General features: G+C 40.5%; 1 non-coding gene across 1 annotated transcript; it reads left to right on the top strand.

The window, feature by feature from the left end:
* Positions 1-15,427: 15,427 nt before the first annotated feature.
* Positions 15,428-15,502, top strand: Trnat-ugu (transfer RNA threonine (anticodon UGU)). Its single transcript has one exon. It is a non-coding gene; the product is annotated as a tRNA-Thr (tRNA).
* Positions 15,503-27,324: the final 11,822 nt, after the last annotated feature.

The following is a 27,324-nucleotide window of genomic DNA, read 5'->3' as shown; positions in this document are numbered from 1 at the left end:
GCCGGAAAGACGCAGCGGGTGTGATGTTGCGCCTTGCCAGCGAGCGGCGAGACGGCAGCATAAACGCATCCTTAAGCCGTCAGCATTACATTTCCAGGGGCAGATGTGGACTCTGACCACAATTTATTGGTTATGAACTATAGGTTAAAATTAAAGAAACTGTAGAAACGTAGGAATTTAAGGAGATGGGACTTGTATAAACTGAAATAACTAGATGCTGTAGAGAGTTTCAGAGGGAGCATTAGGGGACGATCGACAAGAATAGGGGAAAGGAATATAGTAGGAGAAGAATGGGTAGCTTTAAGACATGAAATAATGAAGGCAGCAGAGAATCAAGTAGTTAAAAAGACGAGAGCTAATAGAAATTTTTGGGTAAAAGAAGAGATATTGAATTTAATTGATGAAAGGAGAAAATTTGAAAATGCAGTAAATGAAGTAGGCAAAAAGGAATACACACGTCTCAAAAATGAAATCAATAGAAGTGCAATACGGCCAAGCGGGAATGGCTAGAGAACAAATGTAAGGACGTAGAATCATATATCACTAGGGGCAAGATAGATGCCGCCTACACAAAAATTACATAGATCTTTGTAGAAAACAGAACCACCGGTATGAATATCAAGAGATCAGATGGTAAATCAGCAAACCTACGTTTATAGCAATTGTAGATTTAGAGAAAGCTTTTGACAATGTTGACTGGAATACTCCAAATTCTGAAGGTGGCAGAGATAAAATACAGGAAGCGAAAGGCTATTTACAATTTGTACATAAACCAGAAGGCAGTTATAAGAGTCGAGGGGCACGAAAGGGAAGCATTGGTTGAAAAGGGTGTGAGACAGGGTTGTACATAGCTTATCCCTGATGTTATTCAATCTCTACATTGAACGAGCAGTAAAGGAAACAAAATAAAAATTTGGAGTAGGAATTAAAGTTCAGGGAGAAGAAACGAAAACTTAAAGTTTGCCGATGGCACTGAAATTCGTCAGAAACAGTAAATGGTTCGAAAGAGTAGTTGAACGGAACGGACAGTGTCTTGAAAGGAAAATGTAAGATGAACATCAACAAAAGCAAAACAAGGATAGTAGAATGTAATGAAATTAAATCGGGGAATTCTAAGGAGATCAGATTAGGAAACGAGACACCTAAAGTAATAGATGAATTTTGCTATTTGGGAAGCAAAATAACTGATGATGAACGAAGTACAGAGGATATGAATGTAGGCTCTGAGCACTATGGGACTTAACAGCTGTTGGTCATCAGTCCCCTAGAACTTAGAACTACTTAAACCTAACTAACCTAAGGACATCACACACATCCATGCCCGAGGCAGGATTCGAACCTGCGACCGTAGCAGTCGCGCGGTTCCGGACTGCGCGCCTAGAACCGCGAGACTACCGCGGCCGGCTATGAATGTAGACTGGCAATGGCAAGAAAAGCTTTTCTGAAGAAGAAAAATTTGTTAACATCGAATATACATTTCAGAGTTAAATGGCTCTGAGCACTATGGGACTCAACTTCTGAGGTCATTAGTCCCCTAGAACTTAGAACTAGTTAAACCTAATGACATCACAAACATCCATGCCCGAGGCAGGATTCGAACCTGCGACCGTAGCGGTCTTGCGGTTCCAGACTGCAGCGCCTTTAACCGCACGGCCACTTCGGCCGGCTTTCAGAGTTAGAAAGTCTTTTCTGAAGTATTTGTATGGAATGCAGCCAGGTATGGAAGTGAAACATGGACGATAAACAGTTTAGGCAAGAAGAGAATACAAGCTTTTGAAAAGTGGTGTTGCAGAAGAATGCTGAAGATTAGATAGGTAGACCCTGTAACTAATGAGGAAGTGCTGAATAGAATTGGGAGAAGAGGGATTTGTAGCGCAACTTGACTAGAAGAAGGTATCGGTTGATAGGATACGTTCTGAGGCATCAAGTACTGGAGGGAAGCGTGGAGCGTAAAAATCGTAGAGGAAGACCAAGAGATGAATACACTAAGCAGATTCAGAAGGATGTAGGTTGCAGTAGTTACTCGGAGATGAAGAGGGCTGCACAGCGTAGAGTAGCATGGAGCGCTGTATCAAACCAATCTTTGGACTGAAGACCACAACAACAACAACAACAACAAACCGTCAGCATACGGACCGTGCATTCGAACGTCGACGTTGAGCGTGCCGAGTTTCTGACGTCATAGCGTGGAAAAATCGTGTTGGGAAATCTTTCCGAAAGTGCAGAGCAATATCTAACATGTCACTCATACTGAACATGCATTTAAACGTTGACCAATGAGATGAAAGGACACCACATACGTCACTTGACGCCCTCTCTCTTCAGTACAGGTCGCGGTTCGTGAGACGCCGTATTGACTTTCGCTCGAAGCCCATAAGTATACATGCCGTTGCTAAGCGCCAGCAAATTGAGGATCTCTCGAAACCCGTCGTTAATTTTACGATTTGTTGTAATGAAATGACGGAAAACGACATATTGGTAACTGAAAAATTTATGTGAGTTGTATGCTTCTTCAAGGTAACGGCACCCTGAGAAGCTATCAAAAACTCATTGTCCTTGGTACAATTTGTTATAATTAAACGTCAATTAAAATAGTACCTACGATTACAGCCTTCAGGAAATGTAAGATGAAAAGTATGATCATACATAAGACATGGAAATGGAAATGCCGTGTGGCCAGGGCCTCCCGTCGGGTAGACCGTTTCCTGGTGCAAGTCTTTCGAGTTGAAGCCACTTCGGCGACTTGCGTATCGATGGGGATGAAATGATGATCGTAAGGACAACACAACACCCAGTCCCTGAGCGGAGAAAATCTCCGATCCACCGGGGAATCGAACCTGGGCCGGTAGGTACGACATTCCTTCGCACTGACCACTCAGCTACCAGGGGCGGACGTACATAAGACATGATCAGCACAATGTAATGAGTATAAATGTAGAATTCTAAGACAATAGGTGACGTGTTTCTAGTTAGCGTCTCACTAAATTCAATTTTTTTTTCTAAATTTTGCGTTTTCTAATGTGATCTGATACTTTCTTATTGTTTAATACAAGTACATTCTGTAAAACTAAATGTTATGAAAATATAAGTACACTCTTTCCGAGGAGTGAGTTGGTTTGATAGGTTTTATCTACAAGACAGCTTGCATTACTTGCTATAAGATATTTTCCACTTTCTTGTTTCAAATTTTGTATTTCACGTGTTGTACAGGTGCTTCTACTGAACAGGAAGAGTGATCAATCAAGAATAAAACTTAGGGTTTTACTACAAATGAACGCTGAAATAATTTTTATTTTATATGGAGAACTATTGTAAATTTGCATTTCAGTATTTGTAATGGAACCTTCGTACGCCGATGTTCTTGTTGACTGGATATGCTACTTTTTATGCCATATAACATGTTCATGGATACTGAAGTTTTTATCTAAGTATACCACTGACAGAAGAGCATGACTAGCATGTGGAAAAGGGAGGTAATGTGCCTTTTTAAATAGCTAACTTAGGGATTCTACGCCTGTCCATTTCGTTACCAGTGTGATTTGTGAGCCAGGTGTAGCTGACAACTGCAGCTGGAGTGCACTGTGATTGCGTATATAACACTGAGGCACATGTAGGCCCATCTTCGGCACACGTCTCATGCTGCTGAACGTCAAGGTTGCATGCAGAGTTCAACGTGCTGGTGAACGCTCAGAAACGATGTGACTTCCGCACACGGTATGTGTGTCGCAATATGGTTAATGCAATCGCAGCGCGTCCAGCGGCAGTTGCCGGCTGTGGCTGGTTCGCAAGTCACATGTTTACAAAATAGACGGATGTAAAATTCCTACTTTGGCTCTATTAAAACGCACATTTCCTCCATTTTCCCTGTACTAGTCTGTAGTACACGTAAATAAAAATTTCAGTATCTATGGACATTTTATAACGCAAAAAATGGTTCAAATGGCTCTGAGCACTATGCGACTTAACTTCTGAGGTCATCAGTCGCCTAGAACTTAGAACTAATTAAACCTTACTAACGTAAGGACATCACACACATCCATGCCCGAGGCAGGATGCGAATCTGCGACCGGAGCGGTCGCTCGGCTCCAGACTGTAGCGCCTAGAACCGCACGGTCACTCCGGCCGGCTATAAGGCAAAAAGGGAAGTACCATATCCAACCAGTAAGGACATCGGCTTGTAAAAGTTAAATTACAAGTAGTGCGATACAAATTTACAATAGTTCTCCACATAAGACAAAAATTATTTCAGCATCCTCACTTTTTAGTAAAATCTTAAGGCCATTATTTCTCCATGACCGTTCCTGTTCAACAGCAGAATCTTTACCACGTGTGAAACACAAAACTTAAAACAAGGAAGTGCAGAATTATCTTACTCCAGATACGACAAGCTGTCGTGTAGATCAAGCCAATCAAACGAACTCACTCCCCAGAAAAAAGTGCACTTTTATTTACATAAAATCGAATATAATAGAATGTACTTGTATTAAACTAATAAGAAAGTATCAGAAGCTATTAGAAAATGCGAAGGCTAGCAAAAAATAATTTTTGGATGCAGGGAGACACGAACCAGTTACACATCTCCCAATACCATACAATTCTCTCACTCTACTTATTACACTATATCGGCCATAACCACTATAATTACCATATTTTGCATCTTACTATCTCCTTACTTACTGAAGGCAGCAGAGGATCAAGTAGGTAAAAAGACGAGGGCTAATAGAAATCCTTGGGTAACAGAAGAAATATTGAATTTAATTGATGAAAGGAGAAAATATAAAAATGCAGTACATGAAGCAGGCAAAAGGGAATACAAACGTCTCAAAAATGAGATCGACAGAAAGTGCAAAATGGCTAAGCAGGGATGGCTAGAGGACAAATGTAAGGATGTAGAGGCTTGTCTCACTAGGGGTAAGGTAGATACTGCCTACAGGAAAATTAAAGAGACCTTTAGAGAGAAGAGAACCACTTGTATGAATATCAAGAGGTCAGATGGCAACCCAGTTCTAAGCAAAGAAGGGAAGGCAGAAAGGTGGAAGGAGTATATAGAGGGTTTATACAAGGGCGATGTACTTGAGGACAGTATTATGGAAATGGAAGAGGATGTAGATGAAGATGAAATGGGAGATAAGATACTGCGTGAAGAGTTTGACAGAGCACTGAAAGACCTGAGTCGAAACAAGGCCCCGGGAGTAGACAACATTCCATTAGAACTACTGATGGCCTTGGGAGAGCCAGTCATGACAAAACTCTACCATCTGGTGAGCAAGATGTATGAGACAGGCGAAATACCCACAGACTTCAAGAAGAATATAATAATTCCAATACCAAAGAAAGCAGGTGTTAACAGATGTGAAAATTACCGAACTATCAGTTTAATAAGTCACAGCTGCAAAATACTAACGCGAATTCTGTACAGACGAATGGAAAAACTGGTAGAAGCGGACCTCGGGGAAGATCAGTTTGGATTCCGTAGAAATGTTGGAACACGTGAGGCAATACTAACCTTACGACTTATCTTAGAAGAAAGATTAAGAAAAGGCAAACCTACGTTTCTAGCATTTGTAGACTCAGAGAAAGCTTTTGACAACGTTAAGTGGAATACTCTCTTTCAAATTCTGAAGGTGGCAGGGGTAAAATACAGGGAGCGAAAGGCTATTTACAATTTGTACAGAAACCAGATGGCAGTTATAAGAGTCGAGGGGCATGAAAGGGAAGCAGTGGTTGGGAAAGGAGTGAGACAGGGTTGTAGCCTCTCCCCGATGTTATTCAATCTGTATATTGAGCAAGCAGTAAAGGAAACAAAAGAAAAATTCGGAGTAGGTATTAAAATTCATGGAGAAGAAGTAAAAACTTTGAGGTTCGCCGATGACATTGTAATTCTGTCAGAGACAGCAAAGGACTTGGAAGAGCAGTTGAACGGAATGGACAGTGTCTTGAAAGGAGGATATAAGATGAACATCAACAAAAGCAAAACGAGGATAATGGAATGTAGTCAAATTAAATCGGGTGATGCTGAGGGGATTAGATTAGGAAATGAGACACTTAAAGTAGTAAAGGAGTTTTGCTATTTAGGGAGTAAAATAACTGATGATGGTCGAAGTAGAGAGGATATAAAATGTAGACTGGCAATGGCAAGGAAATCGTTTCTGAAGAAGAGAAATTTGTTAACATCGAGTATAGATTTAAGTGTCAGGAAGTCGTTTCTGAAAGTATTTGTATGGAGTGTAGCCATGTATGGAAGTGAAACATGGACGATAACTAGTTTGGACAAGAAGAGAATAGAAGCTTTCGAAATGTGGCGCTACAGAAGAATGCTGAAGATAAGGTGGGTAGATCACGTAACTAATGAGGAGGTATTGAATAGGATTGGGGAGAAGAGAAGTTTGTGGCACAACTTGACTAGAAGAAGGGATCGGTTGGTAGGACATGTTCTGAGGCATCAAGGGATCACAAATTTAGCATTGGAGGGCAGCGTAGAGGGTAAAAATCGTAGAGGGAGACCAAGAGATCAATACACTAAGCAGATTCAGAAGGATGGAGGTTGCAGTAGGTACTGGGAGATGAAGAAGCTTGCACAGGATAGAGTAGCATGGAGAGCTGCATCAAACCAGTCTCAGGACTGAAGACCACAACAACAACATATCTCCTGAAAGCTTAAATCATGGATATATTAACTGAAAGCTTTAGTCATAAACATGTCATTAATTGACACTTAATTATAACAAATTATACCAAGAACACCGCATTTCGTATGGATCCTCAGAGAACCGTCGCCTTGAAACAGCGTATTTTCATAATACGCAAGTTACAATAATTCTTTAACCACCTGTATCAAGTTTCCCATCATTTTACAACAACAAAAAATTATACGATTAACGACAACTTTTCGAGCTATCATCAATTTGCTGGTGCTTAGAAACGCCATATTTACATTTGGGCTTCAAATGAAAGCCAACATGGTGTCCCGTGACTCTGTACTGAAGGGAGATGGCGTGCATGTGACGTAGGTGGCGTTCTTCCACCTCATTGGTCAACGTTCAAACGCACGTTCAAAATATCTGACATGCCAGATAATGCTCTGCGCTTTCGCCAAGACTCGCCAACGTGCTTTTCACACGCTATGTCGTCAGAAACTTGGCGTGCTTAACGCTCAACGTTCGAATCCATGTTCCGTATGAAGATGGCTTAGCCGTGCCTGTGTTCAGTGGCAATTCTTTAATGTAACTGAATGTAAAGCAGTCGGCAAGCGCAACGTGCTGTCAAACGTCAACGTTGAGTTCGTCGAGTTCGATGTGCTGCTGAACGCTCTGAAACGAAGCGGCATGTGCATAGGGTACGTGGGCCCCAAGATGGTACACGTGACCGCAACGCGCTCCAGCGGCAGTTGTCTGCTGCATCTGGCTCGTAATTCACACCGTTCGTTTCGTTTACGAAATCGACAGGCGTAAAATTCCTATATTAGCTCCATTAAAACGTACATTCCTCTATTGTTCATACGCTAGTCAGGTTATTCTGTCTGTGGTATACATAAATAATGACTTCAATACCTGTAAAAATATTATAAGGCAAAAAGGAAAGTACCATGTCCAGTCAATAAGGACATCGGGTTATAAAAGTTGCATTACAAATAGTGCGATACAAATTTACACCTCACCCCATGAACCATGGAGCTGGTCGTTGGTGGGGAGGCTTGCGTGCCTCAGCGATACAGATAGGTGCAACCACAATAGACGGGTATTTGTTGAGAGGCCAGACAAACTTGTGATTCCTGAAGGGGGGCAGCAGCCTTTTCAGTAGTTGCAGGGCAACAGTCTGGATGATTGACTGATCTGGCCTTGTAACATTAACCAAAACGGCCTGCTGTGCTGGTACTGCGAACGGCTGAAAGCAAGGGGAAACTACAGCGGTAATTTTTCCCGAGGGCATGCAGCTTTATTGTATGGTTAATGATGATGGTGTCCTCTTGGGTAAAATATTCCGGAGGTAAAATAGTCTTCCATTCGGATCTCCGGGCGAGGACTACTCAGGAGGGCGTCGTTATCAGGAGAAACAAAACTGGCGATCTGCTGATCGGAGCGTGGAACTTCAGATCCCTTAATCGGGCAGATAGGTTAGAAAATTTTAAAATGGAAATGAATAAACTAAAGATAGATATAGTGGAAATTAGTGAAATTCGGTGGCAGGTAGAACAAGACTTCTGTTCAGGTGAATACAGGTTTATAAATAGAAAATCAAATAGGGGTAATGCAGGAGTAGGTTTAATAATGAATTAAGAAACAGGAGCGCGGGTAAGCTACTACGAACAGCATAGTGAACGCATTATTGTAGCCAAGATAGACACGAAGCCCACGCCTACCACAGTAATACAAGTTTATATGCCAACTAGCTCCGTAGATGACGAATACACTGAAGAAATGTATGAGGAGATAAAAGAAATCATTCAGATAGTGAAGGGAGACGCAAATTCAATAGTCATGGGGGACTGGAATTCGATAGTAGGAAAAGGAAGAGAAGAAAAAGTAGTAGGTAAATATGGAATGGGGGTAAGGAATGAAAGAAGAAGCAGCATGGTAGAATTTTGCACAGAGCATAACTTAATCATACCTAACACTTGGTTTAAGAATCATGAAAGAAGGTTGTATATGTTGTAACCTCCCCTCGAAAATATTATAACGAACCATGTGCAAACTCCCCACGGAAATAAGAATTAAATGAATTTTAAATATTGTAACCTCTGAACAAAATTGGCTCCCATTTATAATCTCTGTGCAGAAATGCATTCACATTTAATGTTCCCACAACATTCTTTTCTCATTTAATGTTAAGTTCGAAACAGAAAAATTCCTAAACACCAAAATAATTTAAAAAATTCAGTAACCTGGTAAATTATGTGACGACAGCAACGCTGCGTCACGGCCCTGTACTCTGAATAAAAAAAAAGCAAAAAATTCTTACCTCAGTAAAAACTGCGAATATATCTGCTCTTACATAAAAAAAATTTCGGCACAGCTCCGTGCAATGCTGGCCTATGCTTTGTGACTCGAGAAAGGAATTAATTATTCATTGGATAAAATCTTTAAATTGAAATGAATGCTTTTTTTAATTACTTTATATTATAAAAATTATTATTGGGGCATTTTTTTAAAAGAAATTGATGACAATTAACATAAATTACTAGATATGCGCAAGGCTGCTTCTTTACCTTCTACAATAATACTCATCCTCCAGAGTCCCGACCAGAGCAGACTGCAGACACGCGCAGACCCGCGCCGACTACTGCCGACTACTGCCGACTCACGCAGACTACTGAAGACTACTGAACACTACAGAAGACTAATGCCGACTAGCGACAAGCAACAACTAACTACATACTGCTCTCTGGTCAGAGACTCTCCTAAGTCTTGCCTGTTGCAGGCAGCGCATACATCGCATACCTCTTACAATGTGGAAGAGGCCTGGGGACACTGGAAGGTTTCAGGTAGATTAAATAATGGCAAAACAGAGATTTAGGAAGCAGGCTTTAAATTGGAAGGCATTTCCAGGGCCAGTCATGGACTCGACTCTGTACACATACACACGATAAGCGGATACCTAAATGATTAGAGTTTCTATTCTCCGTGACAGGTAGAACCGCCACCATAGTAAATTAGTGCTGTTCGCATTTAGTGCTAGTGCACACATGGTGCGATATATAAGAGGCATGAACAGCGTCTGACGTTTATTGACCACTGAGAAGCGCACAGAGATGCCACTCACTCATACGAGACAGATTCATCAGCTCCTGACAGACTTTGAATGGGGCTTCATAGTGTGTTTCCATTTAGCCATCTAGATGAATAGTGTAGTATGGAGATTTATGGGGAAATCAGATGTGAGAGTGGCCTGACGTTAGACTGCATGGGAACACGAGGGCAGACAGAATTGTCGTCAAGGTATTAGGCAATCACGCGTCACCACCACAAAGAAGGGTCACCGTTTTGTGCAACAAACACATAGTAATCCTTCACATCTGTTTGTGCTATCCGAGGAGACACTAGCAGGAGCCGGTCTAGGAAATAGAGTATTTCTCTTGAAAGATCAATTATGTAATTTTATGCTCCCAACACGCTATTTTTCCTCTTGAATTTCAGCACCCTTTTCTAAAGACGGAAATGAAATTCAAATAATTTGAACATCCGCTAAAACTCTCAATTCGAGTCATGTGATGCCTGTGACGTCACTGACTAACTCACTGTTCCTGCCATTATAATATTAATTCAGAATAATGTCTTGTTTTGGAATTTCTGTTTCGGAAAATGCGTTCAAACGGTGTGTGCTACCATACTGTACACATAAATCTACAAAAATTCCTGAAGAGTATTTCTGAGTGTTCCAGAGAAAGAGAAGATACATAAAATGTTAGCCGCGCGGGAATAGCCGAGCGGTCTTAGGCGCTGCAGTCATGGACTGTGCGGCTGGTCCCAGCGGAGGTTCGAGTCCTCCCTCGGGCATGGGTGTGTGTGTTTGTCCTTAGAATAATTTACGTTACGTAGAGTGTAAGCTTAGGAACTGATGACCTTAGCAGTTAAGTCCCATAAGATTTCACACACATTTGAGCATTTGAACATGAAATGTTGTTGCACTCTACCGGTAAATTGCCACCACGTTGACGCACAAGTTCGCTGACTTAATTAAAAATCTGTTGCACTGTGAAGTTAACATTGACTGATCTCAGATCTATGCTCTCCTACTGTTAAAAAGGAGGATAGCGTCCTTCAACCAAATTAAATTAAATTGTCAGTTTACCAGTTACTACGTAGCTCAGCTGTTAGCAAGATAAACCGGTGAATTTTATAAGGCGATATCCATAGATCGCTGGTTCTAATCTAATCCGAAAGAATATTATAATTTATTTGCAAAACGACTCGACAATCCTATCATGTGAAACCCAAATCACAGTTACAAAACTTCACCACACCGATCAGAAACAGAATATTATTGTGTTTTCCTTGCTGTTTACATGAGCTTACATTTTCAGTCGCTGTTCACACGCGTCACATTCAAAAATATGTTTTGCAGCTAATGTGACGACACACTTTTCATTTTATTCGAAACAATATTTTTATCCTCGTGCTGTCTAACTAGGGTACTTATTGTTTAAACTTTTGCAGTTTCATCTTACATAAAAATGAAGTAAGTCTGCTTCAGACGCTAACGTTAGTGTACAAGCACAAATCCCACAGCCCTTACATTTATGTCACCTGCATGTTGTACACGCTTTATATCTGTCCGTATAATCTTATAGTCCTACACCTCGTTGTACAGCGGACATACGGTGATATCTTCACTAGTAGCAACGCTTTCCAAAAAAGTGAATAGTTTGTTCGCAAAATAAATGCATTTATCCTCCGTTGTCCGTTTCTCAGAGTGAGACTAATGTAAAGCTGTATACAATACGTCCCACAATCGAAACAACTGTTGCAATCAGTCCTTGCTACGGCTATTTTCGTGTTTAGTGTAAAACTCTTAAAAATTTATGAACGTACTAGGATTGGCACAAGCAACCTCCTTCACTGCAGTCGAATGAGCTACCCGTTGTGCCACGGAACGCCTGCCTCACACACTATCTGTGCTGAGTGCCGCCTACAAAGGAAATCAACATTAAGTTTTGCCAAGAATGATTTTGTTGTGATTTGAGTCGTAGCTCGTGACCGATAGTCGACAATCTAGTTATAATATAAGGACCCATTTGCGAAAGTTCTACAATTCCCTAGTTTTGAGCGAGTTTAATGACGTTGCAGGCAGCAGGAAAAAGAATGTACGTCGTTGCATATATCGCCGCAATAAATGGTTGGAGCATAAACGCATCATCTTTCGCAAGGCTTTCACTATCAGCGCCCACAAAATTCCTTTCTATTGTTACTTAACTGCGTTTTCAATCACTAAATATCTAAACAGTTTGCATTAAAAGTTCGTAAAAACCTCGTAACCTCGGCTAACGCTCCTATAACACAAGTACAGCTTCGTCTTACTCCTAGCCTGTGACGTCGTCACCAGAGCATCAGCCAGTATCAGAGCGTTTTCGATCACGTGACCAGATTTTGATATTTAGTAATTTTTAAGCTTTAATACATAAAAATAACAGATATTTTGCGAAAATATTGACCGTAAATACTGGTTAAATGTTATAATCAATCAGAATAACAGCAATCCGAACAGTATTTTTAACACAGGAAACCCACAAATAGGCTGCCCCTTTAACATCTCAACACAAACGGCTGCTACTTTTGGAGTGATGCTGTATCTGGGAAGCACGGACTGTTGATGAATAGCGTCATATTGCTTTCAGCGATAAATCGCAGTTCTGAAATATGTCGAATGACAATCATCGGTGAGTATAGCGGCGACCTGGGAAGATGTCCCACTCTTTCAACGTTTTGGAGAGTCACAGCGGTTTCACTGCAGGCATCATGGTGTGGGGAGCCATCGGGCAATGCTTCAGGTCGTGACTGATAGTGGTTGAGAGAATCCTCAAGGCACAATGGTACGTCATTGACATCGTGCGTCCTCATGTGTTACTTCTCACACACAGTATTACGGTGTCATTTTTCAATGGGACAATGCTCGTCCACACACGGTTCATATATTTATGAACTGTCAGAGTGATTTTGAGATACTTCCGTTGCCAGTGCCAGCCGCTGTGGCCGAGCGGTTCTCGGCGCTTCAGTACGGAACCGTGCTGCTGCTACGGTCGCAGGTTCGAATCCTGCCTCGGGCATGGATGTGTATGATGTCCTTAGGTTAGTTAGGTTTAAGTAGATCTAAGTCGTGTGATGTCCTTAGGTTAGTTAGGTTTAAGGTGGACTGATGACCACAGATCTTAAGTCCCATAGTGCTTAGAACCATTTGAACCATTTGAGCCGTTGCCAGCAAGATCCCTGGATCTTGTGTCCCCGAAAGAGCATGTGTAGGACCAGCTCGGACGCCAACCCTATCCCAGTGTAGGTGCCAGGATGTAAATGACCAGTTACAAAAGTTGTGGACCAGTTATCCTCACGAAAGGATACAACGGTTTTATGATACTCTTACCTACCGAATCATTGCACGCTTAAAAAGTCAGAGTGAGTGCAACATCATAATGGTAATGGGCACAGACTCTCAACTTCTCTGTAAATTTTACTTGCGTTTGCAATCACTGAAATAACATTACATACCCTCTCAACCCGTGAAGTTTCATTCCGTTTCCTTCTCTCTTTGTGTGTGATTCATTCTTCTTATCAGGCACTACAGCATGCCGAACTTCTACGTGGGTGAGAGAGTCGCTATTTTCGCATATGTACGTAACTAGCCACCTAAAGGACCCGATGATGACCTCAGAAACCGGCCAGCACCTACATCTACATAATTACTCCGTAACTCACAATTTAGTTCCTGGCAAGGGTTCATCGAACCACCTTCAAGTTATTTCTCAACAGCTCCTTTGTAGAACAGCGAACGGGAACAACAAACACTTAAATTGCTCTCATTTCCCTTATTTTACTGTGATGATCATTTCTTCTTATGTGGGTGGGAGAGAAACATGGCGATAGAAATTTCATGAGACGATCCTGCTGCAACGAAAAACGCCCTTGTTCTAATGACGGTCACCACAAATCGCATATCATATCCCTGCACTCTCTCCCCTATTTCTCGATAATACGAAACGAGCTGCCCTTCTTTGAAGTTTTTCGATGTTATCCGTCAATCCTGTCTGACGTGGGCCCTACAACACACAGCAGTTCTCCAGAAAACGACGGACAACCGCAGTGTAGGCAGTTTCTTTTGTAGTTTGTTGCATCTTCTAAGTGGTCTTTCAATAAAACGCAGTCTTTCGTTCGCTTTCTCCACAACATCATCCATATGATCGTTCCAGGTTAAGTTGTTCGTAATTGTAATCCCTAAGTATGTAGTAGACTTGACAGCTGTTAGATTTGTGTGATATATCATGTAACCGAAGTTTAGCGGATTCCTTTTGGCGTTAGTATGGATGACTTCACTTTTCATTTAGAGTCAATTGCCTCTTTTTCGCACCATAAAGATATTTTGTCTAAATCATTTTGCAAAAAAAAAAAAAAAAAAATGGTTCAAATGGCACTGGGCACTATGGGACTTAACATCGGAGGTCATCAGTCCCCTAGAACTTAGAACTACTTAAACCTAACTAACCTAAGGACATCACACACATCCATGCCCGAGGCAGGATTCGAACCTGCGACCGTAGCGGTCGCGCGGTTCCAGACTGAAGCGCCTAGAACCGCTCGGCCACTCTGGCCGGCCAATCATTTTGCAATTAGTTTTGATCATCTGATGACTTTACAAGACGGTGGATGGCGGCATCATCTGCAAACACTCAAAGAGAGCTGCTCGGATTGTCTCCTAAATCGTTTATGTAAATCGAGAGCAGCAGAGGACCTATAGAGCATTTGCTTGGGAACACCACATTTTACTTACGTTTTAAATGAAATGATAATTAAATAGACACCCTAGCTGCAAGCAGGCGTTGATATACTTCACTGGGGACATGTTGAAAATGTGTGCCCCGACTGGGACTCGAACCCGGGATCTCCTGCTTACATGGCAGACGCTCTATCCATCTGAGCCACCGAGGGCACAGAGGATAGTGCGTCTGCAGGGACTTATCCCTTGCACGCTCCCCGTGAGATCCACATTCCCAACATGTCCACACCACTACATTCGTAGTGCGCCTAATAGATGTTTGCCCATCATACTCATTACTCGTGACAGATTAATCTACCAAGTCCCGTACGAGTTCTGGCATAGCGTGTGCGTTCACACAAGAAGGTCAATGGCCGGGAAGCCATATTTTAACCATATATGACGGTAGTATCTGTTCCCGAAAGAACACATACCGTGGATGACCATGCAGCTTTGCTAGAAATGAAATGATAATTAAATAGACACCCTAGCTGCAAACAGGCGTCGATATACTTCACTGGGGACATGTTGAAAATGTGTGCCCCGACTGGGACTCGAACCCGGGATCTCCTGCTTACATGGCAGACGCTCTATCCATCTGAGCCACCGGGGGCAAAGAGGATAGTGCGTCTGCAGGGACTTATCCCTTGGACGCTCCCCGTCTATTTAATTATCATTTCATTTCTAGCAAAGCTGCATGGTCATCCACGGTATGTGTTCTTTCGGGAACAGATACTACAGTCATATATAGTTAAAATATGGCTTCCCGGCCATTGACCTTCTTGTGTGAACGCACACGCTATGCCCGAACTCGTACGGGACTTGGTAGATTAATCTGCCACGAGTAATGAGTATGATGGGCAAACATCTATTAGGCGCACTACGAATGTAGTGGTGTGGACATGTTGGGAATGTGGATCTCACGGGGAGCGTGCAAGGGATAAGTCCCTGCAGACGCACTATCCTCTGTGCCCTCGGTGGCTCAGATGGATAGAGCGTCTGCCATGTAAGCAGGAGATCCCGGGTTCGAGTCCCGGTCGGGGCACACGTTTTCAACATGTCCCCAGTGAAGTATATCAACGCCTGTTTGCAGCTAGGCTGTCTATTTAATTATCATTTCATTTCTAGCAAAGCTGCATGGTCATCCACGGTATGTGTTCTTTCGGGAACAGATACTACCGTCATATATACTTATGTTTTACTCAATGATTTTGCATCAATACTACAAACAGTGACCTTTCTGACAAGGATTCATGAATGTAGTAGGATAAATGAGATGATACTCCGTAAGAGTGTAGTTTGATTAGAAGTCGCTTGTGAGGAACGGTGTCAAAAGCCTTGCGGAAATCAAAGAATAGGGAATCAATCTGACATACCCTGTCGATTGCACTCATTACTTCGTAAGAATAGAGAGTTAGTTGTTTTTGACAAGAACGATGTTTTCTGAGTTGTGTTGGCTATGAGTCAATCAGTCGTTTTCTTTGACGTAATTCATAATGTTCGAACGCAGCAATTGTTCCAAAATCCTACTGAAAATCACGTAAGTGATGTGGGTCTATTATTCGGCGGATTACTCCTGTTTCGTTTCTTGAGCATTGGTGTGACCTCTGCAACTTTCCAGTCTTTAGGTACTGATCCTTCATCGAGTGAACGGTTGCATGTGATTGCTAAGTGTGGAGCTATTGTATCAGCACACTCTGAAAGAAACCTAAGTAGTCTGCAATTGGAACGGAGGCCTTACGTTTATCAAGTGATTGAAGTTGGCAGATGTTCTTGATTCGAATTATGGAATATTTACTTTCTTTGGTGAAGGAACTTTGGAAAACCAACTGTGTTTAGTAACTCTGTTTTAGTGCAAAGGATCATTCCTGCCACTATCTGCAGATTATTGCCCCTAACACTTTCAGTAGCCTCCTCCACCTCTCGGATGAGACTTTCTGGCAAACATACCGACTACACACAACGATTCTTTCCCTACTTGTCCGCTACCAGCGTTTTCTTAGAAGACACATCTTTCCCGCCTGTTGTTGGAGCTCCCAATGACCAACAAACTTATCAACGGTGGTTGTTCGGACTTTGCAGGAAAATTGGAGTCTGGCTGAAAAAACGAGGCATCCTGTGCTAACTCAGTTGTGTTATCATCACGGGGCAGCACCTGGTACCTGTTTCTACACGAGTAAGAATAAACCGAGCAGGCGCTGCACATCGGATGATGACCCAGGGATGCAAGCGGCGCCAGAGGCGTCCCAGCCACAGGCGACAGAACGTCCCTGCAGCATAGATTACCAACCTGAAGCGCGTCGATCGTGGCCCATGCATCTTTAGCAATTTCCAGGGAGTGGCCAAGTCATCTTATGTCCACACATAACAAGAACAGTTCCTGTTCATTTCCTTCTACGTAAAACTGAAACTATACAACATCACACGTTTCTCTTGACGGGACAACCACAACTTGTAAGTGGGCTGCTTCTGTGTTGACAGCGCTGTATAGCGCTTTGCATTGGATCTCTGACTGCGTTTTCTTTGTAAGAGACTCTGTGGCTGGTTGGACTCGTTGTTGGTAGTTAATCTCCAGTAGTTTTGGGCAGTTGGAAGTTAGTCGCTAGCAGTGATGGAAGTACTGTTGGGCATTTGGAGGTGAACAGCCAGCAGTGATGGATGTTAGATGTGAGAAGTTAGCATTGATGGAGGATAGAGGTCTGAAGTGTTAGCGTAGGCTAGCGATCTGTACATGTTCGACTAGGAGATTGAATATTATTCATGATTATATACCTTTGTACTAGATGTCAGTTACGATTTATATTCGTGTCTGAACTGGATGTCACATTATTAAGGTAAAAAAAATACATTATTTGGTTTGCAACAAAATCTTTCCTTTGCTAACCACATGCCTATTAGTAGTTAGTGGCTTTCGTAGTTAGAATCTTTTATTTAGCAGGCAGTATTGATACTCGCTGTATTGCAGTAGTTCGCCTAACGAAGATTTTTGTCAGGTAAGTGCTTAATGAAATGTATAGGTTATTGATAGGATTTCTTTTTAGTCAGGGCCATTCTTTTGAATTAATTATTTGAAGTCAGGTTATCTTGTTTTTGAGCAGTCAGATTGCGTTGCGCTGGAATGTTGTGGGTCAGTGTTGACATGATAAGAAGAAGTAAAGAGAAAGTAGGCTCAGTGCGTTCAGTTTTACTCAGCTGTTTCCGAATGAAATAACGGAGAAGTTTCATCTTTCCAGTCATTCTGCAATTTAAGTACAGAAACACTCATTTAAATAAAGAAGTTTCAAACTGTTGATAATGATAATTCTATGATAAAGTCCGCTACAGATATAAATAATAATAATATTTTTTACAACAGTAGCGAATTTGTCACTGACAATGTATATAAAATCACAAAAAAATGTGCAACCGTAGCCAAAGTCATCAGAGACTTAATGAGAGAGTGCAAGCAGACGGAACAAGAGGTCACGCTTTTGACTGTGGCGCTCCAGGCGCCGTATATCTTGATGTACACAAAAAATAAGGAAGCAAAATCAAAACTACAACGTCAACTCATGCTATAGAAACGATCACAAAGTACAGAAACTCTTAGAACAAACTAAATTACACTACAAACAACAATCAACAAACAATAATCAGTGTGGCTTATTCTCAAAAGCACATAATAAAACTATTAAACCAAACGACGTATACGAATTAGATATTATTCCTTCTGCTCCTGTTACTGTCGGCTCAGAAACGTTGATTTTGTATTTAAGGATCTAGTGTATATGTTTCTGGAGGGTTGGTTGGTTGATTTGAGGAGGGGGCCAAACAGCGAGGTCATCGGTCCTAGCGGATTAGGGAAGAATGGAGAAGGAAGTCAGCCGTGCCGTTTCAAAGGAACCACTCCGGAATTTGCCTGAAGCGATTAAGAGAAATCACGGAAAACCTAAATCAGTATGGCCGGACACGGGCTTGAACCGTCGTCCTGCCGAATGCGAGTCCAGTGTGCTAACCACTGCGCCACCTCGCTCGTTGTTTCTGGAGGGAATTAGTGAGTGAGAGAAAGAACTGAATATAACACAAGCAGATTCAAACGGATGTACATGCATTAGTTATGCAGCCATGAAAAAATTTACGCAAGGTAGACTATTATAGAGAATTTCATTAAAGCAGTCTGTCAACTTCATCACTGGCGGAGTAGCATGTGACAAACTATCCTTCTTACAAGGTGAGGTCATATATACTCTTGTCTTACTTATATTGATTCCAAGAATCCATGATCGTGCAAGAATTCTTGCGACGCACTGTTAGAGCTCATGTTGTCTTTGCCGTTTGTTTAGTTTTCGCAACTGAAAAGCATAGCTCCTGGATGAGAAACCGAAGAAGAGTTAGAATTCAGTACTCTGTGTAAACAATGTCTCCTTGGTTATAAGTTTCACTACAGCTCTAATTGTTAATTTCTTGAACCACGTTAATAGAAAAGCCTCCATAACATCTCAAATTATCAAGAACTGAAATTACAGTTGGAATGTTCTTAAGAGTCATTTAAACGTTCTTACAGTATTTGCGCAACTGCTTACCAGCACATTTACAAATGAAAGTCATTGCAGTAATCACTTCTTGCTGATCAGTGAATATGTATTCTCATTTAAACATCTGCAATTCGCTTCTTCTGCAGGTAGAAACTACACTTTACAATCTCTTTTAAATTAGGTTGACCGCAGGTCTACAGTTTTTCGCTACTTCAACGCTTTTCAAGATACATGATAACCATCATCCTTAAGTTCAGTCGTATCGGCTTGTTCCTTCTTCAAGGGAAATTGTCCCACCTGGAGTGAGGTCTTCTCTCATTCCGTCGTCCTTTGACTTTAATTCTACTTCTCTTCTTCTTCTTTTTCATGGTCTTTATCCCGTGTCTTCACGGAGTCAGGATAGTAATTTTCGGATTTCGCAGTATTATTGGTAGAGGGTGGCTGGATACCGTTCCTGTGGTCATAGTTTGCAACTGCCGCTGCTCCCTTCCCCGTCTCCCACCGCGACGGAATCTGTGTACCCCGGTTGTCAGCATCTAGTGCTATCCCATGTGAAACTGTGCGACCGCTGTCTAATTGTTTAACAATCGTGTAACTAAGATGGGACATGGATGCCAAGCCAATACGCTACTTGTCAGGTGAGGAAAACCGCCTAAAAACCATATTCAGGCTGGCCGGCACACCAGCCCTCGTCGTTAGTGGTCCGTGGTCGACACCCCTCTTAACTGGATGGGTCAATACAAGATGTTCGTTCTGTTTTAGTTTATTGTCACGTTTTCTGTCTTTTATATTGAAAATGATCAGTTTCGAACATATATAATTACTTCTGATGTGCTATCCATAGTGCCTAGTGGCGCACTTATTGCCCATTTCTCGCTGCCGTACGTTAATACGGGGATTACAGCAACCTTATGTAATTCTCTGTTGAGTTTTGCATTTTTCCTCTTAATGTTCCTTTAATAGTATCATAAGTTGTTATGAACTTTCTTCGTTTCATTGTAAATCTCCGTTCTCTCGCAGGAAATGTACATTATATCCTAAGTAACTAAACTTGCGGTCTTGTTATATAATATTTACATATATATTACTTTAGTCCTCAATATTGCTTCCACAGGAAGTGCACCCCTTTTGGTTTTTGTTATAGACGGCTTCTGCTCGTCTTCCGAGCCGCTAGAAAGGTCTGGTCATCTGCAAATAAAAGACCAGTCAAAAGCATGTTGCTCGCTTTAAAACTATTTCTCAAAGTACTCAACCACTGCTGTACAATTGCAGTTACTTGACTACAATATATACACGTCATCTGCCTCCGCAGCCGAATTTGCTTATTAAAACTAGTGTATCGTCCGCCTCAGAAGTAACCGGTACACATCCTGGCACTGCAAGAATTGTTTATCACCAGTATTATTTGCCGACGTGGCGAAGAGATGTGGCGAAAGAAGTGACGGCCACAGCTCTTGATCACCATACTGCACACCCATGCGCTGAGTTATCCGCCTTCTACGGTATAGGAGAGTGAGATTTGTGACGCTGTTGATGGTGATGCATCACTGCATGCGACCATTTGTTTTTATTTGGCATTGTTTTAACACTTGAACAGCTACCTCATATGCACTGACAGAAAAAAGATCGCAACACCAAGAAGGACTTGTGCTACATAAACGAAAGTTAGCAGGCGTGTTTCTGCATCTGAAAGATGATGTATCTTCACAGTGGTGAGTTGATATTAGTCAGAATGCCTTTAAGGCGACAAAGACGCCATTATCAGCACCTCACTGAGTTTGAACGAGATCGTGTAATACGGCTATCATAAGCTGGAAGTTCCTACTGCGATATTGCAGAAAGACTTGGCAGGAATGTAGCCACTGTACATGATTGCCGACAGCGGTGGTCACGAGAATGTACGGTCGCAAGAACACCGGGCATCGTACGGCAAGAATAATCGATATAAATCTGCGATATTTTCTTCGGCGATATATCGATATCGAAACGGCAATATCAAGTGCCGATATTTTTATATTATTTTTTTGGCAATTTTCGATAAATATTTGAAGTTGTTCTTTCGAAATTGTAGTAGAACATAATTTTACTTTCACTGTTTGTAGGTGTCTTACTACTTTTTGAGCTTTCATCACGTTCATTCTCTCTCTTTGACTGAGTGAAAAAAGTATAGATTGCGCAAAGAAGTCCGATTGCACTGTGGGGGTGGCGGTGTGAATGGAAGAACAAGATATCCGATGTGTAGAAATAGCACACCAGTTGCGTTAAAAAACAGTTATTAACGCAACTAGTGTGCTATTCCTTCACATCGGCGTTCTCCAAACACAGTTGCTGAAACTGATGAACAAAATTCTAAATGACAAGGTTGGTCTTTGCGGTGGGCGGAAACGTGTGAGGCGTAATGTTGCCGTAATCGGCGCTCGGTGCTACCAACAGAAACTGCAACGTTTAACTTCACCACGCAAATTTGACGCTACAGCTGCTAGGTCGCTGAGGTTTGCAGAAATGAAAAAAAACAGGAAGTCGACATGAAGTGTTCCAGACAAATCCGACATGTGACGAAACCGAAAGACGGACCCATCGGACAACTTTCATTGTGCCCCTTACCTGCGGTTACCATTGCTAGCAAAATGGCTATCTATCACCAAGCGTGAACGTGCATCGTTCTCTTTTTAATTCTTGCTTTACGCGGGATAAGCAGGGTGCTAGCTTGTTGATGTACAGAACACCTAGAAGTAAGTCTATACTTAAATATATAGCTCAAAAACTGGCGGTATATTTACAATGCGTAGCCAATATTTTTTTGACCGGTACGTCGAATTTCCTCTCTCGATACATCGTTATTTCTATTCTCTCTGTCGATATATAGAAAGGCGATAATGATAACATTTAAATATTGATATATCGGATTCCCAATATTTTTAAAAATATCAACAGTTCTAGCACCAGGCATGCAACTTAATCCCACAAACTGACATCCGGCACTTGTATAACATAATACACGCAAGTTTGCATGCTTGCACTCAACATTACACCGATTATGAATGTAGCAGCATTTCACATTTGCAATGGCTTATCTCGCGCTACATTAATTTTTTGAATTTGCTATATTAATCACTTAAATATTGAAACGTCCCCTTTTTTGAACAATTTTACACGACTGTCCTTAAACTGACATACAATATTTTTATTAGCGCAACGCAATCTGACTTTAAATAATCTCTACAAGAGAATGGTCCTGACTAACATTAACCTGTACTTTTCACAAATCACTTACCTCACAAAAATCTTGGTTACTCCCACTACTGCAATACAGATAGCGCCACTACTGCCAGCTACATAAAAGATTCAAACTATGGAAGGCACTAACTACTGATAGGGATAGTTAGCAAATGAAAGATATTAATAGAGAACAAACGTTGTATTTACCTTAATAGTCATCATATATATATATATATATATATATATATATATATATATATATATATATATATATATATATACAACAATACACCAGCATATATTCAGATATGAAAAAACGCAGATTAAAATTTTATGGGCATATTAAAAGAATGGATGCTACCAGACTAACTAAAAAAGTAGTGGAATTCTACGAAAATCGAAGTAAAGCTAAATTTGAGACAATAAAATGGATTGCTGCTATAAAAGAGGACATGAAAGAGGCAGATATAAAACAAGATGAAATTCAAGACAAAATTATTTAGGCAAAAAATTCATGACTGGGTAGTTGGTCAAGCTGAAAAACCAAAGAAAACTGGAACCACATGGTCTGATGAAAGGAAAAGAGCTCATTCCGAGAGAATGAAAACAATTTGGGCAGAGAGAAAGTCTAAAAGAAAATAACTGAATGCCCCGTGATTGTACTTCGCGTGGTCCAGTAGGGCTCAAACGTGAATAATATATATATATATATATATATATATATATATATATATATATATATATATATATATATATAGCAGTTCATGACAAATTTCAAAACTCCGCCATCTCTCTCCCCACATCCACCACTGCTGGCGGCTCACCTCCAACTGCGCAACGCTACGCGCTGTTCACAGCCAGCTGCCTAACACTACAATGGCGAGTATTACAACAATGCAAAGCAGCCACAGACTGCACACAGCACAGCCAGTGATTTTCATACAGAGGTGGCGTTACCAAAAAAAAACCTAAACAGCCTACTTACATAGCCCCCATGCTCCCCACAAAAAAATTTTACAAATTGGTTTGGGCAGTGGCCAATACAGATTTGAAAAAATTTTTCATAATTACAATAACAAAGAAATCAAATGCACACACTTATTGATACAATGTTGGTCAAAAGCTAAAATTTTCTCACAGTCCATAAAGACAGTCCTGATCATTCATCACATTGCAGTGTTTTTCTCAAAGTCTGAGCAGTAAAAGAAAATACACACAGAAGTAGTGGATTTCCATGCAGTCTTGAAGAAGTAGCGTTGTCCTTCCAACGGAAAGACAGTGCTGACACTTGACATGCTGACAGGTAATGGGCCACAACAGAGCAAACCCACAGCGGAGTCAGTCGAAGTTTTGAAGAGTATTGGTGGGTAGGTCATCACAGAGCAGACCCACTGTAGTCCTGGTAGAGATTACGGTATTGGTGGGCCACCAGAGGTGCAGACCCACTGCAGTCCTTGTAGAAATAATGGTATTGATGGATCATCAAAGATGCAGACCCACTTTAGTCCTTGTAGAGATGGCCAGCAGCCATCCGTTCTGACTGTGCAGGTGCACAATCACCACTCAAGAGTCTTGCGGATAATATAGCAAGCCCAATAAACCACCACTTGTGCACTCACAAAGTTTTTGGAATTGTCCTTAGAACCAGCAATGCTGTTATCCAGTCCCTTGCTGAATTATTAATACACGTGCAAACACTAACAGTCCCTACTTCTCACATATTGTCCATATACTAGGACCAACAGAAACGTGTGCAGTGAAATGATACTTAATTTGAAGAACTGGTGTCAATTACAATATTATAACAAGAGAATACAATTACAAAGGTACAAAATACATCATTAAAGAACATAACAATACAGATAACATTTGTAGTAATATGGGCTTTACAACAGAATAGAAATAACATATACATCAGTGTTACAGGAATTATGACGTAAGTAGATACATAAAAGATCAGAATAATTATTGAAACATCGACGTCACACATGAGCATTAAAACAAAACAGAATAAATAATGTCTAAACATCTTTACAAGGTAAATAACATATTATTAATGCCAATTATATTTGAGGATAACAGTATTCCTCATCATAGTGAATGTAGCTTAGTATTAGAAGAAGAAAAAAATTCTATGAAACTACACAGAGACAGGAAGAAAACAAATACACAAGGGTACACAAACACATAGTGGGATAACACAAGGGAAGGACAGGGTTTGTTTTACTGCAGTATTTTGCAAACAAAACTTTCTTTACTTCTCGGAGATCTCCCTTCGTTCTTCATTATTTCCAAAAAGTCCTATCTATACCTGCTTTCTGTACTTTTTTTTGTATAACTTCTCAATGTATTTCTTCCAATTCATCACAACGCAGTCTCTTATATAGTCTACCCCCTCTTAAGCTAACTTAAATCTACTGAGCTCAGATGCTAAACTAAGGGACGAGGCAATGCAGCAGCACAAAACAATTAACACAAACCGCAATGATCAAAAAGACAAATGGCGAAGCAAGCAACATAAATTATAACTAATATAAGGCAATGAGCAGCAAACAAGAAAAATAAATCTGGCTTAGCAGAGTAACACAAATTAAAATTCAGTAGCACTATGCCTGGCAAACAGCAGCAGAAAAAAAAACTTATCTCTAAACATGATATAGCTCAAGCAGAAAAAATATTACACTAAAAATGGCCATGTCTAATACCTATGTCACATCTTAACACTAGAGTGATGCATCACAATTTATTCTACAAAAGAAATTAACAAGTACTTGAAAAGAAAACTATGATTGCAGTTCCTGTGAAGGTAAATGTCTTTTTGTACTCCCTCATTTTTTTTGAAAAAATTATTATTTACTCGATCTGTAGACAGAAAATATTTATATTAGTACATCTATAAAATTTTATTTTAACTAATGCTGCAGTGCAGCTAGAAACTAGATATCAAATGAAATAAGCAATTACGCAAACCAAAGCATAAAAATATCATTCAATAGTCATGTGACATTTCATAAGTTAGTAGACATTCTCTCAACTCTCGTAGAAAGACGCTTGTCATAATCAGGTGTGCAGATGTAAAAATATTTCTCGTCATTTCATTAGGCATTTCTGTAAATATCATAAATTAAGAGCTCCACAGTGTCAACATATGTTTTCAAGTTCGACCGTGTCGTTTTTGCGATGCTCTCTACAAAGGAACGTCAATAGCGAGGATAATGGCCTCCCCTTTTTTTTTCTACCTGTGCCCCTGAAAAGGGCTCGCAATAATGGCTTTTTCTCCAGGCGTCTGACACACCTGGCCGCTCACAACGAATTACTTCACGGTCACTTACCTTTCTTAACGAAATATTTACGACAGCAGTTTTCGCTACAGCGACAGTCTCATATAAAAATTTCATAGGTCAAGAATTTGCGTTACAAATCTGTAGAAACAAAATCCTATTGATATAACAGAGTCCAAAAAAATTTTCGTCGGCATTGTGATACATTCACGCATTTACACACATTTCATAACTCTTAAAGTACGATTCTTGGTTTCCAACATCCTTTTCCACACTCATTATTCCTTACCTTATTCGTCGACACTTCTACAATATTTCATCGTAACAGATATGTAGCATAATCAAATAACTCATATAGCATCAGCTTACTGATCATAAACATACCGCAACAGCATAATACACATAGTCATCGTAATAATATCATAACACCTCAGTCAAATCTCAAAAACGTCGTAGCTTTCTGCAATAATTTCAAACCCTAAAAAATTCTCAGCTCATGTCAAAAGTGTCATCTGCCTCAAACGTACTTTAAAATCATGATCTCATACCAAATACATCATTCAAAGCTGTCATAGTACCACAATGGCTCCGAAAAAATATGAACATTTCACAAAGTACAAACAACATACAATTTCGTAAGTGTGAAGTTATCCAACGGTGTAATTACGTAAACGTCTGTCACTGATGTAGTAAAATAAATGTTTGTCTCTCTCAGGTAAATAATCAGATAGCTGTGTAATTCTGTGTTAGAGAAATAAGGTACCGATGTGTAAAGTTGTATAAGCAAATACCATATTAGCTAGGGCTCCTTGTGCTCGCCAAACACATGGTACACAAAGTAAGCGTGTACCCCCCTCAGGTGTTACAGATTACAGCAATGGAATGAAATATATCACGGAAAACCCTTGTATCATTGTACTTCAAATATCTTAAAAAAAATAAATGTTTTAAGTGCGAAATTAATCACTCAAATACGTGTACTGTAGCGCTAAACTGTGCGTCATGTTGTAAGATAACCTCTGTGAAAGTCTCGTAGTTATCGTCCTCCGAAAGCTAAGTTCTGCAGAAGTCAATGTACTTACCTCATGATAAACAAAAGTGAAATGCTTTGTGTATAGATATCTTATTTATTACGCTTATTATTGTGATGAAGAAAGTACTGTACTGTAACGTATTGTTGTGCCACGAAAAAGGCTGTCTCATTGTTGCTATACCACAAAAGTTATTACTAAAACATGTTTTTCTTTCCAGAAGAATTCAGAAAACTGTGTAGATATAAAACAGACACACCGCAAAAGCAACATTGTAAATTGTCACTCATTATTAGCGTCGTGATAAAATCGTGTAGCTGTCACATAAACTAACCACTGTGTCATCTGGTATCTCACTGAAAGTACTTTAAATCCAGAATGTATTTTCAAGTAAACCAAAATGTTGCATTAAAATCTCATTAACAGTACTGGTAAATGTTCTAAGTATGTGAGCCTTATAGCCGTTACGTAATCGAGCAACAAACAAGCAAGAATGCACACACACAATAACACTGTGTCGTCTGTTCACAATAACAATGCATTCGTAATTTCTGTTTAAATAAGTTCTCTTGGTTCTTGATTGGATATTTAACTTCAAACATTGTTGCATGTTAACAGATTCTAAGTCTGACAAAGCATACTAGAAATGTGAAGTGAAAAGTTTTATGGCAAAGACAAAGTTAAAAAGCAGATTATCTCCCAATAAGCGGTTTTACATGCGAAGTGTAGTGCAATCCTTTATTCTTCCTAGTACACAGAGTTTCAACTTTAACGCAATTATCGTGTTGTATACATCGGTAAAGAATGCTAAAATTTTTTTCA

Source organism: Schistocerca nitens, chromosome 2 (genome assembly GCF_023898315.1).
Source record: "Schistocerca nitens isolate TAMUIC-IGC-003100 chromosome 2, iqSchNite1.1, whole genome shotgun sequence".
In the NCBI taxonomy this organism is placed as follows: Eukaryota; Metazoa; Arthropoda; class Insecta; order Orthoptera; family Acrididae; genus Schistocerca; species Schistocerca nitens.
The sequence above is the reverse complement of the archived record's forward strand: the minus strand, read 5'-3'. Positions and strand labels throughout refer to the sequence as shown.